Source organism: Humulus lupulus, chromosome 5 (assembly GCF_963169125.1).
Source record: "Humulus lupulus chromosome 5, drHumLupu1.1, whole genome shotgun sequence".
NCBI classification, from domain to species: domain Eukaryota; kingdom Viridiplantae; phylum Streptophyta; class Magnoliopsida; order Rosales; family Cannabaceae; genus Humulus; species Humulus lupulus.
The window spans coordinates 1,527,473-1,550,714 of record NC_084797.1 but is presented as its reverse complement, the minus strand read 5'-3'; positions in this window follow the sequence as shown (position 1 = coordinate 1,550,714).

Genomic DNA, 23,242 nt, shown 5'->3' with positions numbered 1-23,242 from the left:
CCTAGGAGATTTGGCCTGAAAGGTCAATTTTTTTGTTTGGTTGAATTAGGACCCCAATTCATGGTCAATAATAGCCCTATATAATATTATTGAGATGGGAAAAGGTTCAAAAAAATTAGTGCTTGTTAGAGAGAAATATGAGTGAATTACGAAATAACTTCGGAGCCCTAGGCAGCTGCCTAGGAGATTTGGCCTGAAAGGTCAATTTTTTTGTTTGGATAAATTAGGACCCCAATTCATGGTGAATAATAGCCCTATATAATATTATTGAGATGGGAAAAGGTTCAAAAAAATTAGAGCTTGTTAGAGAGAAATATGAGTGAATTACGAAATCGATTCGGAGCCCTAGGCAGCTGCCTAGGAGATTTGGCCGGAAAGGTCAATTTTTTTCTTTGGTTAAATTAGGACCCCAATTCATGGTCAATAATAGCCCTATATAATATTATTGAGATGGGAAAAGGTTCAAAAAAATTAGAGCTTGTTAGAGAGAAATATGAGTGAATTAAGAAATCGCTTCGGTGCCTTAGGGAGCTGCATAGGAGATTTGGCCTGAAAAGTCAATTTTTTTGTTTGGTTAAATTAGGACCTCAATTCATGGTCAATAATAGCCCTATATAATATTATTGAGGTGGGAATAGGTTCAAAAAAATTAGAGCTTGTTAGAGAGAAAAATGAGTGAATTACGAAATCGCTTCGGAGCCCTAGGCTGCTGCCTAGGAGATTTGGCCTGAAAGGTCAATTTTTTTGTTTGGTTGAATTAGGACCCCAATTCATGGTCAATAATAGCCCTATATAATATTATTGAGATGGGAAAAGGTTCAAAAAAATTAGAGCTTGTTAGAGAGAAATATGAGTGAATTAAGAAATCGCTTCGGTGCCTTAGGGAGCTGCATAGGAGATTTGGCCTGAAAAGTCAATTTTTTTGTTTGGTTAAATTAGGACCTCAATTCATGGTCAATAATAGCCCTATATAATATTATTGAGGTGGGAATAGGTTCAAAAAAATTAGAGCTTGTTAGAGAGAAAAATGAGTGAATTACGAAATCGCTTCGGAGCCCTAGGCTGCTGCCTAGGAGATTTGGCTTGAAAGGTCAATTTTTTTGTTTGGTTGAATTAGGACCCCAATTCATGGTCAATAATAGCCCTATATAATATTATTGAGATGGGAAAAGGTTCAAAAAAATTAGAGCTTGTTAGAGAGAAATATGAGTGAATTTAGAAATCGCTTCGGTGCCTTAGGGAGCTGCATAGGAGATTTGGCCTGAAAAGTCAATTTTTTTGTTTGGTTAAATTAGGACCTCAATTCATGGTCAAGAATAGCCCTATATAATATTATTGAGGTGGGAATAGGTTCAAAAAAATTAGAGCTTGTTAGAGAGAAAAATGAGTGAATTACGAAATCGCTTCGGAGCCCTAGGCTGCTGCCTAGGAGATTTGGCCTGAAAGGTCAATTTTTTTGTTTGGTTAAATTAGGACCCCAATTCATGGTCAATAATAGCCCTATATAATATTATTGAGATGGGAAAAGGTTAAAAAAAATTAGAGCATTTTAGAGAGAAATATGAGTGAATTACGAAATCGCTTCGGAGCCCTAGGCAGCTGCCTAGGAGATTTGGCCTGAAAGGTCAATTTTTTTGTTTGGTTTAATTAGGACCCCAATTCATTGTCAATAATAGCCCTATATAATATTATTGAGATGGGAAAAGGTTCAAAAAAATTAGAGCTTGTTAGAGAGAAATATGAGTGAATTACGAAATCGCTTCGGAGTCCTAGGCAGCTGCATAGGAGATTTGGCCTGAAAGGTCAATTTTTTTGTTTGGATAAATTAGGACCCCAATTCATGGTGAATAATAGCCCTATTTAATATTATTGAGATGGGAAAAGGTTCAAAAAAATTAGAGCTTGTTAGAGAGAAATATGAGTGAATTACGAAATCGCTTCGGAGCCCTAGGCTGCTGCCTAGGAGATTTGGCCTGAAAGGTCAATTTTTTTGTTTGGTTAAATTAGGACCCCAATTCATAGTCAACAATAGCCCTATATAATATTATTGAGATGGGAAAAGGTTCAAAAAAATTAGAGCATTTTAGAGAGAAATATGAGTGAATTACGAAATCGCTTCGGTGCCCTAGGCAGCTGCCTAGGAGATTTGGCCTGAAAGGTCAATTTTTTTGTTTGGTTTAATTAGGACCCCAATTCATGGTCAATAATAGCCCTATATAATATTATTGAGATGGGAAAAGGTTCAAAAAAATTAGTGCTTGTTAGAGAGAAATATGAGTGAATTACGAAATCGCTTCGGTGCCGTAGGCAGCTGCATAGGAGATTTGGCCTGAAAGGTCAATTTTTTTGTTTGGTTAAATTAGGACCCCAATTCATGGTCAATAATAGCCCTATATAATATTATTGAGATGGGAATAGGTTCAAAAAAATTAGAGCTTGTTAGAGAGAAAAATGAGTGAATTACGAAATCGCTTCGGAGCCCTAGGCAGCTGCCTAGGAGATTTGGCCTGAAAGGTCAATTTTTTGTTTGGTTGAATTAGGACACCAATTCATGGTCAATAATAGCCCTATATAATATTATTGAGATGGGAAAAGGTTCAAAAAAATTAGAGCTTGTTAGAGAGAAATATGAGTGAATTACGAAATCGCTTCGGTGCCGTAGGCAGCTGCATAGGAGATTTGGCCTGAAAGGTCAATTTTTTTGTTTGGTTGAATTAGGACCCCAATTCATGGTCAATAATAGCCCTATATAATATTATTGAGATGGGAAAAGGTTCAAAAAAATTAGAGCTTGTTAGAGAGAAAAATGAGTGAATTAAGAAATCGCTTCGGAGCCCTACGCTGCTGCCTAGGAGATTTGGCCTGAAAGGTCAATTTTTTTGTTTGGTTAAATTAGGACCCCAATTCATAGTCAACAATAGCCCTATATAATATTATTGAGATGGGAAAAGGTTAAAAAAAATTAGAGCATTTTAGAGAGAAATATGAGTGAATTAAGAAATCGCTTCGGTGCCTTAGGGAGCTGCATAGGAGATTTGGCCTGAAAGGTCAATTTTTTTGTTTGGTTTAATTAGGACCCCAATTCATTGTCAATAATAGCCCTATATAATATTATTGAGATGGGAAAAGGTTAAAAAAAATTAGAGCTTGTTAGAGAGAAATATGAGTGAATTACGAAATCGCTTCGGAGTCCTAGGCAGCTGCATAGGAGATTTGGCCTGAAAGGTCAATTTTTTTGTTTGGTTGAATTAGGACCCCAATTCATGGTCAATAATAGCCCTATATAATATTATTGAGATGGGAAAAGGTTCAAAAAAATTAGAGCTTGTTAGAGAGAAATATGAGTGAATTTAGAAATCGCTTCGGTGCCTTAGGGAGCTGCATAGGAGATTTGGCCTGAAAAGTCAATTTTTTTGTTTGGTTAAATTAGGACCTCAATTCATGGTCAATAATAGCCCTATATAATATTATTGAGGTGGGAATAGGTTCAAAAAAATTAGAGCTTGTTAGAGAGAAAAATGAGTGAATTACGAAATCGCTTCGGAGCCCTAGGCTGCTGCCTAGGAGATTTGGCCTGAAAGGTCAATTTTTTTGTTTGGTTAAATTAGGACCCCAATTCATGGTCAATAATACCCCTATATAATATTATTGAGATGGGAAAAGGTTAAAAAAAATTAGAGCATTTTAGAGAGAAATATGAGTGAATTACGAAATCGCTTCGGAGCCCTAGGCAGCTGCCTAGGAGATTTGGCCTGAAAGGTCAATTTTTTTGTTTGGTTGAATTAGGACCCCAATTCATGGTGAATAATAGCCCTATATAATATTATTGAGATGGGAAAAGGTTAAAAAAAATTAGAGCTTGTTAGAGAGAAATATGAGTGAATTACGAAATCGCTTCGGTGCCTTAGGCAGCTGCCTAGGAGATTTGGCCTGAAAGGTCAATTTTTTTGTTTGGATAAATTAGGACCCCAATTCATGGTGAATAATAGCCCTATATAATATTATTGAGATGGGAAAAGGTTCAAAAAAATTAGAGCTTGTTAGAGAGAAATATGAGTGAATTACGAAATCGCTTCGGAGCCTTAGGCAGCTGCCTAGGAGATTTGGCCTGAAAGGTCAATTTTTTTGTTTGGTTGAATTAGGACCCCAATTCATGGTCAATAATAGCCCTATATAATATTATTGAGATGGGAAAAGGTTCAAAAAAATTAGTGCTTGTTAGAGAGAAATATGAGTGAATTACGAAATAACTTCGGAGCCCTAGGCAGCTGCCTAGGAGATTTGGCCTGAAAGGTCAATTTTTTTGTTTGGATAAATTAGGACCCCAATTCATGGTGAATAATAGCCCTATATAATATTATTGAGATGGGAAAAGGTTCAAAAAAATTAGAGCTTGTTAGAGAGAAATATGAGTGAATTACGAAATCGATTCGGAGCCCTAGGCAGCTGCCTAGGAGATTTGGCCGGAAAGGTCAATTTTTTTCTTTGGTTAAATTAGGACCCCAATTCATGGTCAATAATAGCCCTATATAATATTATTGAGATGGGAAAAGGTTCAAAAAAATTAGAGCTTGTTAGAGAGAAATATGAGTGAATTACGAAATCGCTTCGGTGCCTTAGGGAGCTGCATAGGAGATTTGGCCTGAAAAGTCAATTTTTTTGTTTGGTTAAATTAGGACCTCAATTCATGGTCAATAATAGCCCTATATAATATTATTGAGGTGGGAATAGGTTCAAAAAAATTAGAGCTTGTTAGAGAGAAAAATGAGTGAATTACGAAATCGCTTCGGAGCCCTAGGCTGCTGCCTAGGAGATTTGGCCTGAAAGGTCAATTTTTTTGTTTGGTTGAATTAGGACCCCAATTCATGGTCAATAATAGCCCTATATAATATTATTGAGATGGGAAAAGGTTCAAAAAAATTAGAGCTTGTTAGAGAGAAATATGAGTGAATTAAGAAATCGCTTCGGTGCCTTAGGGAGCTGCATAGGAGATTTGGCCTGAAAAGTCAATTTTTTTGTTTGGTTAAATTAGGACCTCAATTCATGGTCAATAATAGCCCTATATAATATTATTGAGGTGGGAATAGGTTCAAAAAAATTAGGGCTTGTTAGAGAGAAAAATGAGTGAATTTCGAAATCGCTTCGGAGCCCTAGGCTCCTGCCTAGGAGATTTGGCCTGAAAGGTCAATTTTTTTGTTTGGTTGAATTAGGACCCCAATTCATGGTCAATAATAGCCCTATATAATATTATTGAGATGGGAATAGGTTCAAAAAAATTAGAGCTTGTTAGAGAGAAAAATGAGTGAATTACGAAATCGCTTCGGAGCCCTAGGCTGCTGCCTAGGAGATTTGGCCTGAAAGGTCAATTTTTTTGTTTGGTTAAATTAGGACCCCAATTCATAGTCAACAATAGCCCTATATAATATTATTGAGATGGGAAAAGGTTAAAAAAAATTAGAGCATTTTAGAGAGAAATATGAGTGAATTACGAAATCGCTTCGGAGCCCTTGGCAGCTGCCTAGGAGATTTGGCCTGAAAGGTCAATTTTTTTGTTTGGTTAAATTAGGACCCCAATTCATGGTCAATAATAGCCCTATATAATATTATTGAGAAGGGAATAGGTTCAAAAAAATTAGAGCTTGTTAGAGAGAAATATGAGTGAATTACGAAATCGCTTCGGTGCCTTAGGCAGCTGCCTAGGAGATTTGGCCTGAAAGGTCAATTTTTTTGTTTGGATAAATTAGGACCCCAATTCATGGTGAATAATAGCCCTATATAATATTATTGAGATGGGAAAAGGTTCAAAAAAATTAGAGCTTGTTAGAGAGAAATATGAGTGAATTACGAAATCGCTTCGGAGCCTTAGGCAGCTGCCTAGGAGATTTGGCCTGAAAGGTCAATTTTTTTGTTTGGTTGAATTAGGACCCCAATTCATGGTGAATAATAGCCCTATATAATATTATTGAGAAGGGAATAGGTTCAAAAAAATTAGAGCTTGTTAGAGAGAAATATGAGTGAATTACGAAATCGCTTCGGTGCCTTAGGCAGCTGCCTAGGAGATTTGGCCTGAAAGGTCAATTTTTTTGTTTGGATAAATTAGGACCCCAATTCATGGTGAATAATAGCCCTATATAATATTATTGAGATGGGAAAAGGTTCAAAAAAATTAGAGCTTGTTAGAGAGAAATATGAGTGAATTACGAAATCGCTTCGGAGCCTTAGGCAGCTGCCTAGGAGATTTGGCCTGAAAGGTCAATTTTTTTGTTTGGTTGAATTAGGACCCCAATTCATGGTCAATAATAGCCCTATATAATATTATTGAGATGGGAAAAGGTTCAAAAAAATTAGTGCTTGTTAGAGAGAAATATGAGTGAATTACGAAATAACTTCGGAGCCCTAGGCAGCTGCCTAGGAGATTTGGCCTGAAAGGTCAATTTTTTTGTTTGGATAAATTAGGACCCCAATTCATGGTGAATAATAGCCCTATATAATATTATTGAGATGGGAAAAGGTTCAAAAAAATTAGAGCTTGTTAGAGAGAAATATGAGTGAATTACGAAATCGATTCGGAGCCCTAGGCAGCTGCCTAGGAGATTTGGCCGGAAAGGTCAATTTTTTTCTTTGGTTAAATTAGGACCCCAATTCATGGTCAATAATAGCCCTATATAATATTATTGAGATGGGAAAAGGTTCAAAAAAATTAGAGCTTGTTAGAGAGAAATATGAGTGAATTAAGAAATCGCTTCGGTGCCTTAGGGAGCTGCATAGGAGATTTGGCCTGAAAAGTCAATTTTTTTGTTTGGTTAAATTAGGACCTCAATTCATGGTCAATAATAGCCCTATATAATATTATTGAGGTGGGAATAGGTTCAAAAAAATTAGAGCTTGTTAGAGAGAAAAATGAGTGAATTACGAAATCGCTTCGGAGCCCTAGGCTGCTGCCTAGGAGATTTGGCCTGAAAGGTCAATTTTTTTGTTTGGTTGAATTAGGACCCCAATTCATGGTCAATAATAGCCCTATATAATATTATTGAGATGGGAAAAGGTTCAAAAAAATTAGAGCTTGTTAGAGAGAAATATGAGTGAATTAAGAAATCGCTTCGGTGCCTTAGGGAGCTGCATAGGAGATTTGGCCTGAAAAGTCAATTTTTTTGTTTGGTTAAATTAGGACCTCAATTCATGGTCAATAATAGCCCTATATAATATTATTGAGGTGGGAATAGGTTCAAAAAAATTAGGGCTTGTTAGAGAGAAAAATGAGTGAATTTCGAAATCGCTTCGGAGCCCTAGGCTCCTGCCTAGGAGATTTGGCCTGAAAGGTCAATTTTTTTGTTTGGTTGAATTAGGACCCCAATTCATGGTCAATAATAGCCCTATATAATATTATTGAGATGGGAATAGGTTCAAAAAAATTAGAGCTTGTTAGAGAGAAAAATGAGTGAATTACGAAATCGCTTCGGAGCCCTAGGCTGCTGCCTAGGAGATTTGGCCTGAAAGGTCAATTTTTTTGTTTGGTTAAATTAGGACCCCAATTCATAGTCAACAATAGCCCTATATAATATTATTGAGATGGGAAAAGGTTAAAAAAAATTAGAGCATTTTAGAGAGAAATATGAGTGAATTACGAAATCGCTTCGGAGCCCTTGGCAGCTGCCTAGGAGATTTGGCCTGAAAGGTCAATTTTTTTGTTTGGTTAAATTAGGACCCCAATTCATGGTCAATAATAGCCCTATATAATATTATTGAGAAGGGAATAGGTTCAAAAAAATTAGAGCTTGTTAGAGAGAAATATGAGTGAATTACGAAATCGCTTCGGTGCCTTAGGCAGCTGCCTAGGAGATTTGGCCTGAAAGGTCAATTTTTTTGTTTGGATAAATTAGGACCCCAATTCATGGTGAATAATAGCCCTATATAATATTATTGAGATGGGAAAAGGTTCAAAAAAATTAGAGCTTGTTAGAGAGAAATATGAGTGAATTACGAAATCGCTTCGGAGCCTTAGGCAGCTGCCTAGGAGATTTGGCCTGAAAGGTCAACTTTTTTGTTTGGTTGAATTAGGACCCCAATTCATGGTGAATAATAGCCCTATATAATATTATTGAGAAGGGAATAGGTTCAAAAAAATTAGAGCTTGTTAGAGAGAAATATGAGTGAATTACGAAATCGCTTCGGTGCCTTAGGCAGCTGCCTAGGAGATTTGGCCTGAAAGGTCAATTTTTTTGTTTGGATAAATTAGGACCCCAATTCATGGTGAATAATAGCCCTATATAATATTATTGAGATGGGAAAAGGTTCAAAAAAATTAGAGCTTGTTAGAGAGAAATATGAGTGAATTACGAAATCGCTTCGGAGCCTTAGGCAGCTGCCTAGGAGATTTGGCCTGAAAGGTCAATTTTTTTGTTTGGTTGAATTAGGACCCCAATTCATGGTCAATAATAGCCCTATATAATATTATTGAGATGGGAAAAGGTTCAAAAAAATTAGTGCTTGTTAGAGAGAAATATGAGTGAATTACGAAATAACTTCGGAGCCCTAGGCAGCTGCCTAGGAGATTTGGCCTGAAAGGTCAATTTTTTTGTTTGGATAAATTAGGTCCCCAATTCATGGTGAATAATAGCCCTATATAATATTATTGAGATGGGAAAAGGTTCAAAAAAATTAGAGCTTGTTAGAGAGAAATATGAGTGAATTACGAAATCGATTCGGAGCCCTAGGCAGCTGCCTAGGAGATTTGGCCGGAAAGGTCAATTTTTTTCTTTGGTTAAATTAGGACCCCAATTCATGGTCAATAATAGCCCTATATAATATTATTGAGATGGGAAAAGGTTCAAAAAAATTAGAGCTTGTTAGAGAGAAATATGAGTGAATTAAGAAATCGCTTCGGTGCCTTAGGGAGCTGCATAGGAGATTTGGCCTGAAAAGTCAATTTTTTTGTTTGGTTAAATTAGGACCTCAATTCATGGTCAATAATAGCCCTATATAATATTATTGAGGTGGGAATAGGTTCAAAAAAATTAGAGCTTGTTAGAGAGAAAAATGAGTGAATTACGAAATCGCTTCGGAGCCCTAGGCTGCTGCCTAGGAGATTTGGCCTGAAAGGTCAATTTTTTTGTTTGGTTGAATTAGGACCCCAATTCATGGTCAATAATAGCCCTATATAATATTATTGAGATGGGAAAAGGTTCAAAAAAATTAGAGCTTGTTAGAGAGAAATATGAGTGAATTAAGAAATCGCTTCGGTGCCTTAGGGAGCTGCATAGGAGATTTGGCCTGAAAAGTCAATTTTTTTGTTTGGTTAAATTAGGACCTCAATTCATGGTCAATAATAGCCCTATATAATATTATTGAGGTGGGAATAGGTTCAAAAAAATTAGGGCTTGTTAGAGAGAAAAATGAGTGAATTTCGAAATCGCTTCGGAGCCCTAGGCTCCTGCCTAGGAGATTTGGCCTGAAAGGTCAATTTTTTTGTTTGGTTGAATTAGGACCCCAATTCATGGTCAATAATAGCCCTATATAATATTATTGAGATGGGAATAGGTTCAAAAAAATTAGAGCTTGTTAGAGAGAAAAATGAGTGAATTACGAAATCGCTTCGGAGCCCTAGGCTGCTGCCTAGGAGATTTGGCCTGAAAGGTCAATTTTTTTGTTTGGTTAAATTAGGACCCCAATTCATAGTCAACAATAGCCCTATATAATATTATTGAGATGGGAAAAGGATAAAAAAAATTAGAGCATTTTAGAGAGAAATATGAGTGAATTACGAAATCGCTTCGGAGCCCTTGGCAGCTGCCTAGGAGATTTGGCCTGAAAGGTCAATTTTTTTGTTTGGTTAAATTAGGACCCCAATTCATGGTCAATAATAGCCCTATATAATATTATTGAGAAGGGAATAGGTTCAAAAAAATTAGAGCTTGTTAGAGAGAAATATGAGTGAATTACGAAATCGCTTCGGTGCCTTAGGCAGCTGCCTAGGAGATTTGGCCTGAAAGGTCAATTTTTTTGTTTGGATAAATTAGGACCCCAATTCATGGTGAATAATAGCCCTATATAATATTATTGAGATGGGAAAAGGTTCAAAAAAATTAGAGCTTGTTAGAGAGAAATATGAGTGAATTACGAAATCGCTTCGGAGCCTTAGGCAGCTGCCTAGGAGATTTGGCCTGAAAGGTCAACTTTTTTGTTTGGTTGAATTAGGACCCCAATTCATGGTGAATAATAGCCCTATATAATATTATTGAGAAGGGAATAGGTTCAAAAAAATTAGAGCTTGTTAGAGAGAAATATGAGTGAATTACGAAATCGCTTCGGTGCCTTAGGCAGCTGCCTAGGAGATTTGGCCTGAAAGGTCAATTTTTTTGTTTGGATAAATTAGGACCCCAATTCATGGTGAATAATAGCCGTATATAATATTATTGAGATGGGAAAAGGTTCAAAAAAATTAGAGCTTGTTAGAGAGAAATATGAGTGAATTACGAAATCGCTTCGGAGCCTTAGGCAGCTGCCTAGGAGATTTGGCCTGAAAGGTCAATTTTTTTGTTTGGTTGAATTAGGACCCCAATTCATGGTCAATAATAGCCCTATATAATATTATTGAGATGGGAAAAGGTTCAAAAAAATTAGTGCTTGTTAGAGAGAAATATGAGTGAATTACGAAATAACTTCGGAGCCCTAGGCAGCTGCCTAGGAGATTTGGCCTGAAAGGTCAATTTTTTTGTTTGGATAAATTAGGACCCCAATTCATGGTGAATAATAGCCCTATATAATATTATTGAGATGGGAAAAGGTTCAAAAAAATTAGAGCTTGTTAGAGAGAAATATGAGTGAATTACGAAATCGATTCGGAGCCCTAGGCAGCTGCCTAGGAGATTTGGCCGGAAAGGTCAATTTTTTTCTTTGGTTAAATTAGGACCCCAATTCATGGTCAATAATAGCCCTATATAATATTATTGAGATGGGAAAAGGTTCAAAAAAATTAGAGCTTGTTAGAGAGAAATATGAGTGAATTAAGAAATCGCTTCGGTGCCTTAGGGAGCTGCATAGGAGATTTGGCCTGAAAAGTCAATTTTTTTGTTTGGTTAAATTAGGACCTCAATTCATGGTCAATAATAGCCCTATATAATATTATTGAGGTGGGAATAGGTTCAAAAAAATTAGAGCTTGTTAGAGAGAAAAATGAGTGAATTACGAAATCGCTTCGGAGCCCTAGGCTGCTGCCTAGGAGATTTGGCCTGAAAGGTCAATTTTTTTGTTTGGTTGAATTAGGACCCCAATTCATGGTCAATAATAGCCCTATATAATATTATTGAGATGGGAAAAGGTTCAAAAAAATTAGAGCTTGTTAGAGAGAAATATGAGTGAATTAAGAAATCGCTTCGGTGCCTTAGGGAGCTGCATAGGAGATTTGGCCTGAAAAGTCAATTTTTTTGTTTGGTTAAATTAGGACCTCAATTCATGGTCAATAATAGCCCTATATAATATTATTGAGGTGGGAATAGGTTCAAAAAAATTAGGGCTTGTTAGAGAGAAAAATGAGTGAATTTCGAAATCGCTTCGGAGCCCTAGGCTCCTGCCTAGGAGATTTGGCCTGAAAGGTCAATTTTTTTGTTTGGTTGAATTAGGACCCCAATTCATGGTCAATAATAGCCCTATATAATATTATTGAGATGGGAATAGGTTCAAAAAAATTAGAGCTTGTTAGAGAGAAAAATGAGTGAATTACGAAATCGCTTCGGAGCCCTAGGCTGCTGCCTAGGAGATTTGGCCTGAAAGGTCAATTTTTTTGTTTGGTTGAATTAGGACCCCAATTCATGGTCAATAATAGCCCTATATAATATTATTGAGATGGGAAAAGGTTCAAAAAAATTAGAGCTTGTTAGAGAGAAATATGAGTGAATTAAGAAATCGCTTCGGTGCCTTAGGGAGCTGCATAGGAGATTTGGCCTGAAAAGTCAATTTTTTTGTTTGGTTAAATTAGGACCTCAATTCATGGTCAATAATAGCCCTATATAATATTATTGAGGTGGGAATAGGTTCAAAAAAATTAGGGCTTGTTAGAGAGAAAAATGAGTGAATTTCGAAATCGCTTCGGAGCCCTAGGCTCCTGCCTAGGAGATTTGGCCTGAAAGGTCAATTTTTTTGTTTGGTTGAATTAGGACCCCAATTCATGGTCAATAATAGCCCTATATAATATTATTGAGATGGGAATAGGTTCAAAAAAATTAGAGCTTGTTAGAGAGAAAAATGAGTGAATTACGAAATCGCTTCGGAGCCCTAGGCTGCTGCCTAGGAGATTTGGCCTGAAAGGTCAATTTTTTTGTTTGGTTAAATTAGGACCCCAATTCATAGTCAACAATAGCCCTATATAATATTATTGAGATGGGAAAAGGTTAAAAAAAATTAGAGCATTTTAGAGAGAAATATGAGTGAATTACGAAATCGCTTCGGAGCCCTTGGCAGCTGCCTAGGAGATTTGGCCTGAAAGGTCAATTTTTTTGTTTGGTTAAATTAGGACCCCAATTCATGGTCAATAATAGCCCTATATAATATTATTGAGAAGGGAATAGGTTCAAAAAAATTAGAGCTTGTTAGAGAGAAATATGAGTGAATTACGAAATCGCTTCGGTGCCTTAGGCAGCTGCCTAGGAGATTTGGCCTGAAAGGTCAATTTTTTTGTTTGGATAAATTAGGACCCCAATTCATGGTGAATAATAGCCCTATATAATATTATTGAGATGGGAAAAGGTTCAAAAAAATTAGAGCTTGTTAGAGAGAAATATGAGTGAATTACGAAATCGCTTCGGAGCCTTAGGCAGCTGCCTAGGAGATTTGGCCTGAAAGGTCAACTTTTTTGTTTGGTTGAATTAGGACCCCAATTCATGGTGAATAATAGCCCTATATAATATTATTGAGAAGGGAATAGGTTCAAAAAAATTAGAGCTTGTTAGAGAGAAATATGAGTGAATTACGAAATCGCTTCGGTGCCTTAGGCAGCTGCCTAGGAGATTTGGCCTGAAAGGTCAATTTTTTTGTTTGGATAAATTAGGACCCCAATTCATGGTGAATAATAGCCCTATATAATATTATTGAGATGGGAAAAGGTTCAAAAAAATTAGAGCTTGTTAGAGAGAAATATGAGTGAATTACGAAATCGCTTCGGAGCCTTAGGCAGCTGCCTAGGAGATTTGGCCTGAAAGGTCAATTTTTTTGTTTGGTTGAATTAGGACCCCAATTCATGGTCAATAATAGCCCTATATAATATTATTGAGATGGGAAAAGGTTCAAAAAAATTAGTGCTTGTTAGAGAGAAATATGAGTGAATTACGAAATAACTTCGGAGCCCTAGGCAGCTGCCTAGGAGATTTGGCCTGAAAGGTCAATTTTTTTGTTTGGATAAATTAGGACCCCAATTCATGGTGAATAATAGCCCTATATAATATTATTGAGATGGGAAAAGGTTCAAAAAAATTAGAGCTTGTTAGAGAGAAATATGAGTGAATTACGAAATCGATTCGGAGCCCTAGGCAGCTGCCTAGGAGATTTGGCCGGAAAGGTCAATTTTTTTCTTTGGTTAAATTAGGACCCCAATTCATGGTCAATAATAGCCCTATATAATATTATTGAGATGGGAAAAGGTTCAAAAAAATTAGAGCTTGTTAGAGAGAAATATGAGTGAATTAAGAAATCGCTTCGGTGCCTTAGGGAGCTGCATAGGAGATTTGGCCTGAAAAGTCAATTTTTTTGTTTGGTTAAATTAGGACCTCAATTCATGGTCAATAATAGCCCTATATAATATTATTGAGGTGGGAATAGGTTCAAAAAAATTAGAGCTTGTTAGAGAGAAAAATGAGTGAATTACGAAATCGCTTCGGAGCCCTAGGCTGCTGCCTAGGAGATTTGGCCTGAAAGGTCAATTTTTTTGTTTGGTTGAATTAGGACCCCAATTCATGGTCAATAATAGCCCTATATAATATTATTGAGATGGGAAAAGGTTCAAAAAAATTAGAGCTTGTTAGAGAGAAATATGAGTGAATTAAGAAATCGCTTCGGTGCCTTAGGGAGCTGCATAGGAGATTTGGCCTGAAAAGTCAATTTTTTTGTTTGGTTAAATTAGGACCTCAATTCATGGTCAATAATAGCCCTATATAATATTATTGAGGTGGGAATAGGTTCAAAAAAATTAGGGCTTGTTAGAGAGAAAAATGAGTGAATTTCGAAATCGCTTCGGAGCCCTAGGCTCCTGCCTAGGAGATTTGGCCTGAAAGGTCAATTTTTTTGTTTGGTTGAATTAGGACCCCAATTCATGGTCAATAATAGCCCTATATAATATTATTGAGATGGGAATAGGTTCAAAAAAATTAGAGCTTGTTAGAGAGAAAAATGAGTGAATTACGAAATCGCTTCGGAGCCCTAGGCTGCTGCCTAGGAGATTTGGCCTGAAAGGTCAATTTTTTTGTTTGGTTAAATTAGGACCCCAATTCATAGTCAACAATAGCCCTATATAATATTATTGAGATGGGAAAAGGTTAAAAAAAATTAGAGCATTTTAGAGAGAAATATGAGTGAATTACGAAATCGCTTCGGAGCCCTTGGCAGCTGCCTAGGAGATTTGGCCTGAAAGGTCAATTTTTTTGTTTGGTTAAATTAGGACCCCAATTCATGGTCAATAATAGCCCTATATAATATTATTGAGAAGGGAATAGGTTCAAAAAAATTAGAGCTTGTTAGAGAGAAATATGAGTGAATTACGAAATCGCTTCGGTGCCTTAGGCAGCTGCCTAGGAGATTTGGCCTGAAAGGTCAATTTTTTTGTTTGGATAAATTAGGACCCCAATTCATGGTGAATAATAGCCCTATATAATATTATTGAGATGGGAAAAGGTTCAAAAAAATTAGAGCTTGTTAGAGAGAAATATGAGTGAATTACGAAATCGCTTCGGAGCCTTAGGCAGCTGCCTAGGAGATTTGGCCTGAAAGGTCAATTTTTTTGTTTGGTTGAATTAGGACCCCAATTCATGGTGAATAATAGCCCTATATAATATTATTGAGAAGGGAATAGGTTCAAAAAAATTAGAGCTTGTTAGAGAGAAATATGAGTGAATTACGAAATCGCTTCGGTGCCTTAGGCAGCTGCCTAGGAGATTTGGCCTGAAAGGTCAATTTTTTTGTTTGGATAAATTAGGACCCCAATTCATGGTGAATAATAGCCCTATATAATATTATTGAGATGGGAAAAGGTTCAAAAAAATTAGAGCTTGTTAGAGAGAAATATGAGTGAATTACGAAATCGCTTCGGAGCCTTAGGCAGCTGCCTAGGAGATTTGGCCTGAAAGGTCAATTTTTTTGTTTGGTTGAATTAGGACCCCAATTCATGGTCAATAATAGCCCTATATAATATTATTGAGATGGGAAAAGGTTCAAAAAAATTAGTGCTTGTTAGAGAGAAATATGAGTGAATTACGAAATAACTTCGGAGCCCTAGGCAGCTGCCTAGGAGATTTGGCCTGAAAGGTCAATTTTTTTGTTTGGATAAATTAGGACCCCAATTCATGGTGAATAATAGCCCTATATAATATTATTGAGATGGGAAAAGGTTCAAAAAAATTAGAGCTTGTTAGAGAGAAATATGAGTGAATTACGAAATCGATTCGGAGCCCTAGGCAGCTGCCTAGGAGATTTGGCCGGAAAGGTCAATTTTTTTCTTTGGTTAAATTAGGACCCCAATTCATGGTCAATAATAGCCCTATATAATATTATTGAGATGGGAAAAGGTTCAAAAAAATTAGAGCTTGTTAGAGAGAAATATGAGTGAATTAAGAAATCGCTTCGGTGCCTTAAGGAGCTGCATAGGAGATTTGGCCTGAAAAGTCAATTTTTTTGTTTGGTTAAATTAGGACCTCAATTCATGGTCAATAATAGCCCTATATAATATTATTGAGGTGGGAATAGGTTCAAAAAAATTAGAGCTTGTTAGAGAGAAAAATGAGTGAATTACGAAATCGCTTCGGAGCCCTAGGCTGCTGCCTAGGAGATTTGGCCTGAAAGGTCAATTTTTTTGTTTGGTTGAATTAGGACCCCAATTCATGGTCAATAATAGCCCTATATAATATTATTGAGATGGGAAAAGGTTCAAAAAAATTAGAGCTTGTTAGAGAGAAATATGAGTGAATTAAGAAATCGCTTCGGTGCCTTAGGGAGCTGCATAGGAGATTTGGCCTGAAAAGTCAATTTTTTTGTTTGGTTAAATTAGGACCTCAATTCATGGTCAATAATAGCCCTATATAATATTATTGAGGTGGGAATAGGTTCAAAAAAATTAGGGCTTGTTAGAGAGAAAAATGAGTGAATTTCGAAATCGCTTCGGAGCCCTAGGCTCCTGCCTAGGAGATTTGGCCTGAAAGGTCAATTTTTTTGTTTGGTTGAATTAGGACCCCAATTCATGGTGAATAATAGCCCTATATAATATTATTGAGATGGGAAAAGGTTCAAAAAAATTAGAGCTTGTTAGAGAGAAATATGAGTGAATTACGAAATCGATTCGGAGCCCTAGGCAGCTGCCTAGGAGATTTGGCCGGAAAGGTCAATTTTTTTCATTGGTTAAATTAGGACCCCAATTCATGGTCAATAATAGCCCTATATAATATTATTGAGATGGGAAAAGGTTCAAAAAAATTAGAGCTTGTTAGAGAGAAATATGAGTGAATTAAGAAATCGCTTCGGTGCCTTAGGGAGCTGCATAGGAGATTTGGCCTGAAAAGTCAATTTTTTTGTTTGGTTAAATTAGGACCTCAATTCATGGTCAATAATAGCCCTATATAATATTATTGAGGTGGGAATAGGTTCAAAAAAATTAGAGCTTGTTAGAGAGAAAAATGAGTGAATTACGAAATCGCTTCGGAGCCCTAGGCTGCTGCCTAGGAGATTTGGCCTGAAAGGTCAATTTTTTTGTTTGGTTGAATTAGGACCCCAATTCATGGTCAATAATAGCCCTATATAATATTATTGAGATGGGAAAAGGTTCAAAAAAATTAGAGCTTGTTAGAGAGAAATATGAGTGAATTAAGAAATCGCTTCGGTGCCTTAGGGAGCTGCATAGGAGATTTGGCCTGAAAAGTCAATTTTTTTGTTTGGTTAAATTAGGACCTCAATTCATGGTCAATAATAGCCCTATATAATATTATTGAGGTGGGAATAGGTTCAAAAAAATTAGGGCTTGTTAGAGAGAAAAATGAGTGAATTTCGAAATCGCTTCGGAGCCCTAGGCTCCTGCCTAGGAGATTTGGCCTGAAAGGTCAATTTTTTTGTTTGGTTGAATTAGGACCCCAATTCATGGTCAATAATAGCCCTATATAATATTATTGAGATGGGAATAGGTTCAAAAAAATTAGAGCTTGTTAGAGAGAAAAATGAGTGAATTACGAAATCGCTTCGGAGCCCTAGGCTGCTGCCTAGGAGATTTGGCCTGAAAGGTCAATTTTTTTGTTTGGTTAAATTAGGACCCCAATTCATAGTCAACAATAGCCCTATATAATATTATTGAGATGGGAAAAGGTTAAAAAAAATTAGAGCATTTTAGAGAGAAATATGAGTGAATTACGAAATCGCTTCGGAGCCCTTGGCAGCTGCCTAGGAGATTTGGCCTGAAAGGTCAATTTTTTTGTTTGGTTAAATTAGGACCCCAATTCATGGTCAATAATAGCCCTATATAATATTATTGAGAAGGGAATAGGTTCAAAAAAATTAGAGCTTGTTAGAGAGAAATATGAGTGAATTACGAAATCGCTTCGGTGCCTTAGGCAGCTGCCTAGGAGATTTGGCCTGAAAGGTCAATTTTTTTGTTTGGATAAATTAGGACCCCAATTCATGGTGAATAATAGCCCTATATAATATTATTGAGATGGGAAAAGGTTCAAAAAAATTAGAGCTTGTTAGAGAGAAATATGAGTGAATTACGAAATCGCTTCGGAGCCTTAGGCAGCTGCCTAGGAGATTTGGCCTGAAAGGTCAATTTTTTTGTTTGGTTGAATTAGGACCCCAATTCATGGTGAATAATAGCCCTATATAATATTATTGAGAAGGGAATAGGTTCAAAAAAATTAGAGCTTGTTAGAGAGAAATATGAGTGAATTACGAAATCGCTTCGGTGCCTTAGGCAGCTGCCTAGGAGATTTGGCCTGAAAGGTCAATTTTTTTGTTTGGATAAATTAGGACCCCAATTCATGGTGAATAATAGCCCTATATAATATTATTGAGATGGGAAAAGGTTCAAAAAAATTAGAGCTTGTTAGAGAGAAATATGAGTGAATTACGAAATCGCTTCGGAGCCTTAGGCAGCTGCCTAGGAGATTTGGCCTGAAAGGTCAATTTTTTTGTTTGGTTGAATTAGGACCCCAATTCATGGTCAATAATAGCCCTATATAATATTATTGAGATGGGAAAAGGTTCAAAAAAATTAGTGCTTGTTAGAGAGAAATATGAGTGAATTACGAAATAACTTCGGAGCCCTAGGCAGCTGCCTAGGAGATTTGGCCTGAAAGGTCAATTTTTTTGTTTGGATAAATTAGGACCCCAATTCATGGTGAATAATAGCCCTATATAATATTATTGAGATGGGAAAAGGTTCAAAAAAATTAGAGCTTGTTAGAGAGAAATATGAGTGAATTACGAAATCGATTCGGAGCCCTAGGCAGCTGCCTAGGAGATTTGGCCGGAAAGGTCAATTTTTTTCTTTGGTTAAATTAGGACCCCAATTCATGGTCAATAATAGCCCTATATAATATTATTGAGATGGGAAAAGGTTCAAAAAAATTAGAGCTTGTTAGAGAGAAATATGAGTGAATTAAGAAATCGCTTCGGTGCCTTAGGGAGCTGCATAGGAGATTTGGCCTGAAAAGTCAATTTTTTTGTTTGGTTAAATTAGGACCTCAATTCATGGTCAATAATAGCCCTATATAATATTATTGAGGTGGGAATAGGTTCAAAAAAATTAGAGCTTGTTAGAGAGAAAAATGAGTGAATTACGAAATCGCTTCGGAGCCTTAGGCAGCTGCCTAGGAGATTTGGCCTGAAAGGTCAATTTTTTTGTTTGGATAAATTAGGACCCCAATTCATGGTGAATAATAGCCCTATATAATATTATTGAGATGGGAAAAGGTTCAAAAAAATTAGAGCTTGTTAGAGAGAAATATGAGTGAATTACGAAATCGCTTCGGAGCCTTAGGCAGCTGCCTAGGAGATTTGGCCTGAAAGGTCAATTTTTTTGTTTGGTTGAATTAGGACCCCAATTCATGGTCAATAATAGCCCTATATAATATTATTGAGATGGGAAAAGGTTCAAAAAAATTAGTGCTTGTTAGAGAGAAATATGAGTGAATTACGAAATAACTTCGGAGCCCTAGGCAGCTGCCTAGGAGATTTGGCCTGAAAGGTCAATTTTTTTGTTTGGATAAATTAGGACCCCAATTCATGGTGAATAATAGCCCTATATAATATTATTGAGATGGGAAAAGGTTCAAAAAAATTAGAGCTTGTTAGAGAGAAATATGAGTGAATTACGAAATCGATTCGGAGCCCTAGGCAGCTGCCTAGGAGATTTGGCCGGAAAGGTCAATTTTTTTCTTTGGTTAAATTAGGACCCCAATTCATGGTCAATAATAGCCCTATATAATATTATTGAGATGGGAAAAGGTTCAAAAAAATTAGAGCTTGTTAGAGAGAAATATGAGTGAATTAAGAAATCGCTTCGGTGCCTTAGGGAGCTGCATAGGAGATTTGGCCTGAAAAGTCAATTTTTTTGTTTGGTTAAATTAGGACCTCAATTCATGGTCAATAATAGCCCTATATAATATTATTGAGGTGGGAATAGGTTCAAAAAAATTAGAGCTTGTTAGAGAGAAAAATGAGTGAATTACGAAATCGCTTCGGAGCCTTAGGCAGCTGCCTAGGAGATTTGGCCTGAAAGGTCAATTTTTTTGTTTGGATAAATTAGGACCCCAATTCATGGTGAATAATAGCCCTATATAATATTATTGAGATGGGAAAAGGTTCAAAAAAATTAGAGCTTGTTAGAGAGAAATATGAGTGAATTACGAAATCGCTTCGGAGCCTTAGGCAGCTGCCTAGGAGATTTGGCCTGAAAGGTCAATTTTTTTGTTTGGTTGAATTAGGACCCCAATTCATGGTCAATAATAGCCCTATATAATATTATTGAGATGGGAAAAGGTTCAAAAAAATTAGTGCTTGTTAGAGAGAAATATGAGTGAATTACGAAATAACTTCGGAGCCCTAGGCAGCTGCCTAGGAGATTTGGCCTGAAAGGTCAATTTTTTTGTTTGGATAAATTAGGACCCCAATTCATGGTGAATAATAGCCCTATATAATATTATTGAGATGGGAAAAGGTTCAAAAAAATTAGAGCTTGTTAGAGAGAAATATGAGTGAATTACGAAATCGATTCGGAGCCCTAGGCAGCTGCCTAGGAGATTTGGCCGGAAAGGTCAATTTTTTTCTTTGGTTAAATTAGGACCCCAATTCATGGTCAATAATAGCCCTATATAATATTATTGAGATGGGAAAAGGTTCAAAAAAATTAGAGCTTGTTAGAGAGAAATATGAGTGAATTAAGAAATCGCTTCGGTGCCTTAAGGAGCTGCATAGGAGATTTGGCCTGAAAAGTCAATTTTTTTGTTTGGTTAAATTAGGACCTCAATTCATGGTCAATAATAGCCCTATATAATATTATTGAGGTGGGAATAGGTTCAAAAAAATTAGAGCTTGTTAGAGAGAAAAATGAGTGAATTACGAAATCGCTTCGGAGCCCTAGGCTGCTGCCTAGGAGATTTGGCCTGAAAGGTCAATTTTTTTGTTTGGTTGAATTAGGACCCCAATTCATGGTCAATAATAGCCCTATATAATATTATTGAGATGGGAAAAGGTTCAAAAAAATTAGAGCTTGTTAGAGAGAAATATGAGTGAATTAAGAAATCGCTTCGGTGCCTTAGGGAGCTGCATAGGAGATTTGGCCTGAAAAGTCAATTTTTTTGTTTGGTTAAATTAGGACCTCAATTCATGGTCAATAATAGCCCTATATAATATTATTGAGGTGGGAATAGGTTCAAAAAAATTAGGGCTTGTTAGAGAGAAAAATGAGTGAATTTCGAAATCGCTTCGGAGCCCTAGGCTCCTGCCTAGGAGATTTGGCCTGAAAGGTCAATTTTTTTGTTTGGTTGAATTAGGACCCCAATTCATGGTGAATAATAGCCCTATATAATATTATTGAGATGGGAAAAGGTTCAAAAAAATTAGAGCTTGTTAGAGAGAAATATGAGTGAATTACGAAATCGATTCGGAGCCCTAGGCAGCTGCCTAGGAGATTTGGCCGGAAAGGTCAATTTTTTTCATTGGTTAAATTAGGACCCCAATTCATGGTCAATAATAGCCCTATATAATATTATTGAGATGGGAAAAGGTTCAAAAAAATTAGAGCTTGTTAGAGAGAAATATGAGTGAATTAAGAAATCGCTTCGGTGCCTTAGGGAGCTGCATAGGAGATTTGGCCTGAAAAGTCAATTTTTTTGTTTGGTTAAATTAGGACCTCAATTCATGGTCAATAATAGCCCTATATAATATTATTGAGGTGGGAATAGGTTCAAAAAAATTAGAGCTTGTTAGAGAGAAAAATGAGTGAATTACGAAATCGCTTCGGAGCCCTAGGCTGCTGCCTAGGAGATTTGGCCTGAAAGGTCAATTTTTTTGTTTGGTTGAATTAGGACCCCAATTCATGGTCAATAATAGCCCTATATAATATTATTGAGATGGGAAAAGGTTCAAAAAAATTAGAGCTTGTTAGAGAGAAATATGAGTGAATTAAGAAATCGCTTCGGTGCCTTAGGGAGCTGCATAGGAGATTTGGCCTGAAAAGTCAATTTTTTTGTTTGGTTAAATTAGGACCTCAATTCATGGTCAATAATAGCCCTATATAATATTATTGAGGTGGGAATAGGTTCAAAAAAATTAGGGCTTGTTAGAGAGAAAAATGAGTGAATTTCGAAATCGCTTCGGAGCCCTAGGCTCCTGCCTAGGAGATTTGGCCTGAAAGGTCAATTTTTTTGTTTGGTTGAATTAGGACCCCAATTCATGGTCAATAATAGCCCTATATAATATTATTGAGATGGGAATAGGTTCAAAAAAATTAGAGCTTGTTAGAGAGAAAAATGAGTGAATTACGAAATCGCTTCGGAGCCCTAGGCTGCTGCCTAGGAGATTTGGCCTGAAAGGTCAATTTTTTTGTTTGGTTAAATTAGGACCCCAATTCATAGTCAACAATAGCCCTATATAATATTATTGAGATGGGAAAAGGTTAAAAAAAATTAGAGCATTTTAGAGAGAAATATGAGTGAATTACGAAATCGCTTCGGAGCCCTTGGCAGCTGCCTAGGAGATTTGGCCTGAAAGGTCAATTTTTTTGTTTGGTTAAATTAGGACCCCAATTCATGGTCAATAATAGCCCTATATAATATTATTGAGAAGGGAATAGGTTCAAAAAAATTAGAGCTTGTTAGAGAGAAATATGAGTGAATTACGAAATCGCTTCGGTGCCTTAGGCAGCTGCCTAGGAGATTTGGCCTGAAAGGTCAATTTTTTTGTTTGGATAAATTAGGACCCCAATTCATGGTGAATAATAGCCCTATATAATATTATTGAGATGGGAAAAGGTTCAAAAAAATTAGAGCTTGTTAGAGAGAAATATGAGTGAATTACGAAATCGCTTCGGAGCCTTAGGCAGCTGCCTAGGAGATTTGGCCTGAAAGGTCAATTTTTTTGTTTGGTTGAATTAGGACCCCAATTCATGGTGAATAATAGCCCTATATAATATTATTGAGAAGGGAATAGGTTCAAAAAAATTAGAGCTTGTTAGAGAGAAATATGAGTGAATTACGAAATCGCTTCGGTGCCTTAGGCAGCTGCCTAGGAGATTTGGCCTGAAAGGTCAATTTTTTTGTTTGGATAAATTAGGACCCCAATTCATGGTGAATAATAGCCCTATATAATATTATTGAGATGGGAAAAGGTTCAAAAAAATTAGAGCTTGTTAGAGAGAAATATGAGTGAATTACGAAATCGCTTCGGAGCCTTAGGCAGCTGCCTAGGAGATTTGGCCTGAAAGGTCAATTTTTTTGTTTGGTTGAATTAGGACCCCAATTCATGGTCAATAATAGCCCTATATAATATTATTGAGATGGGAAAA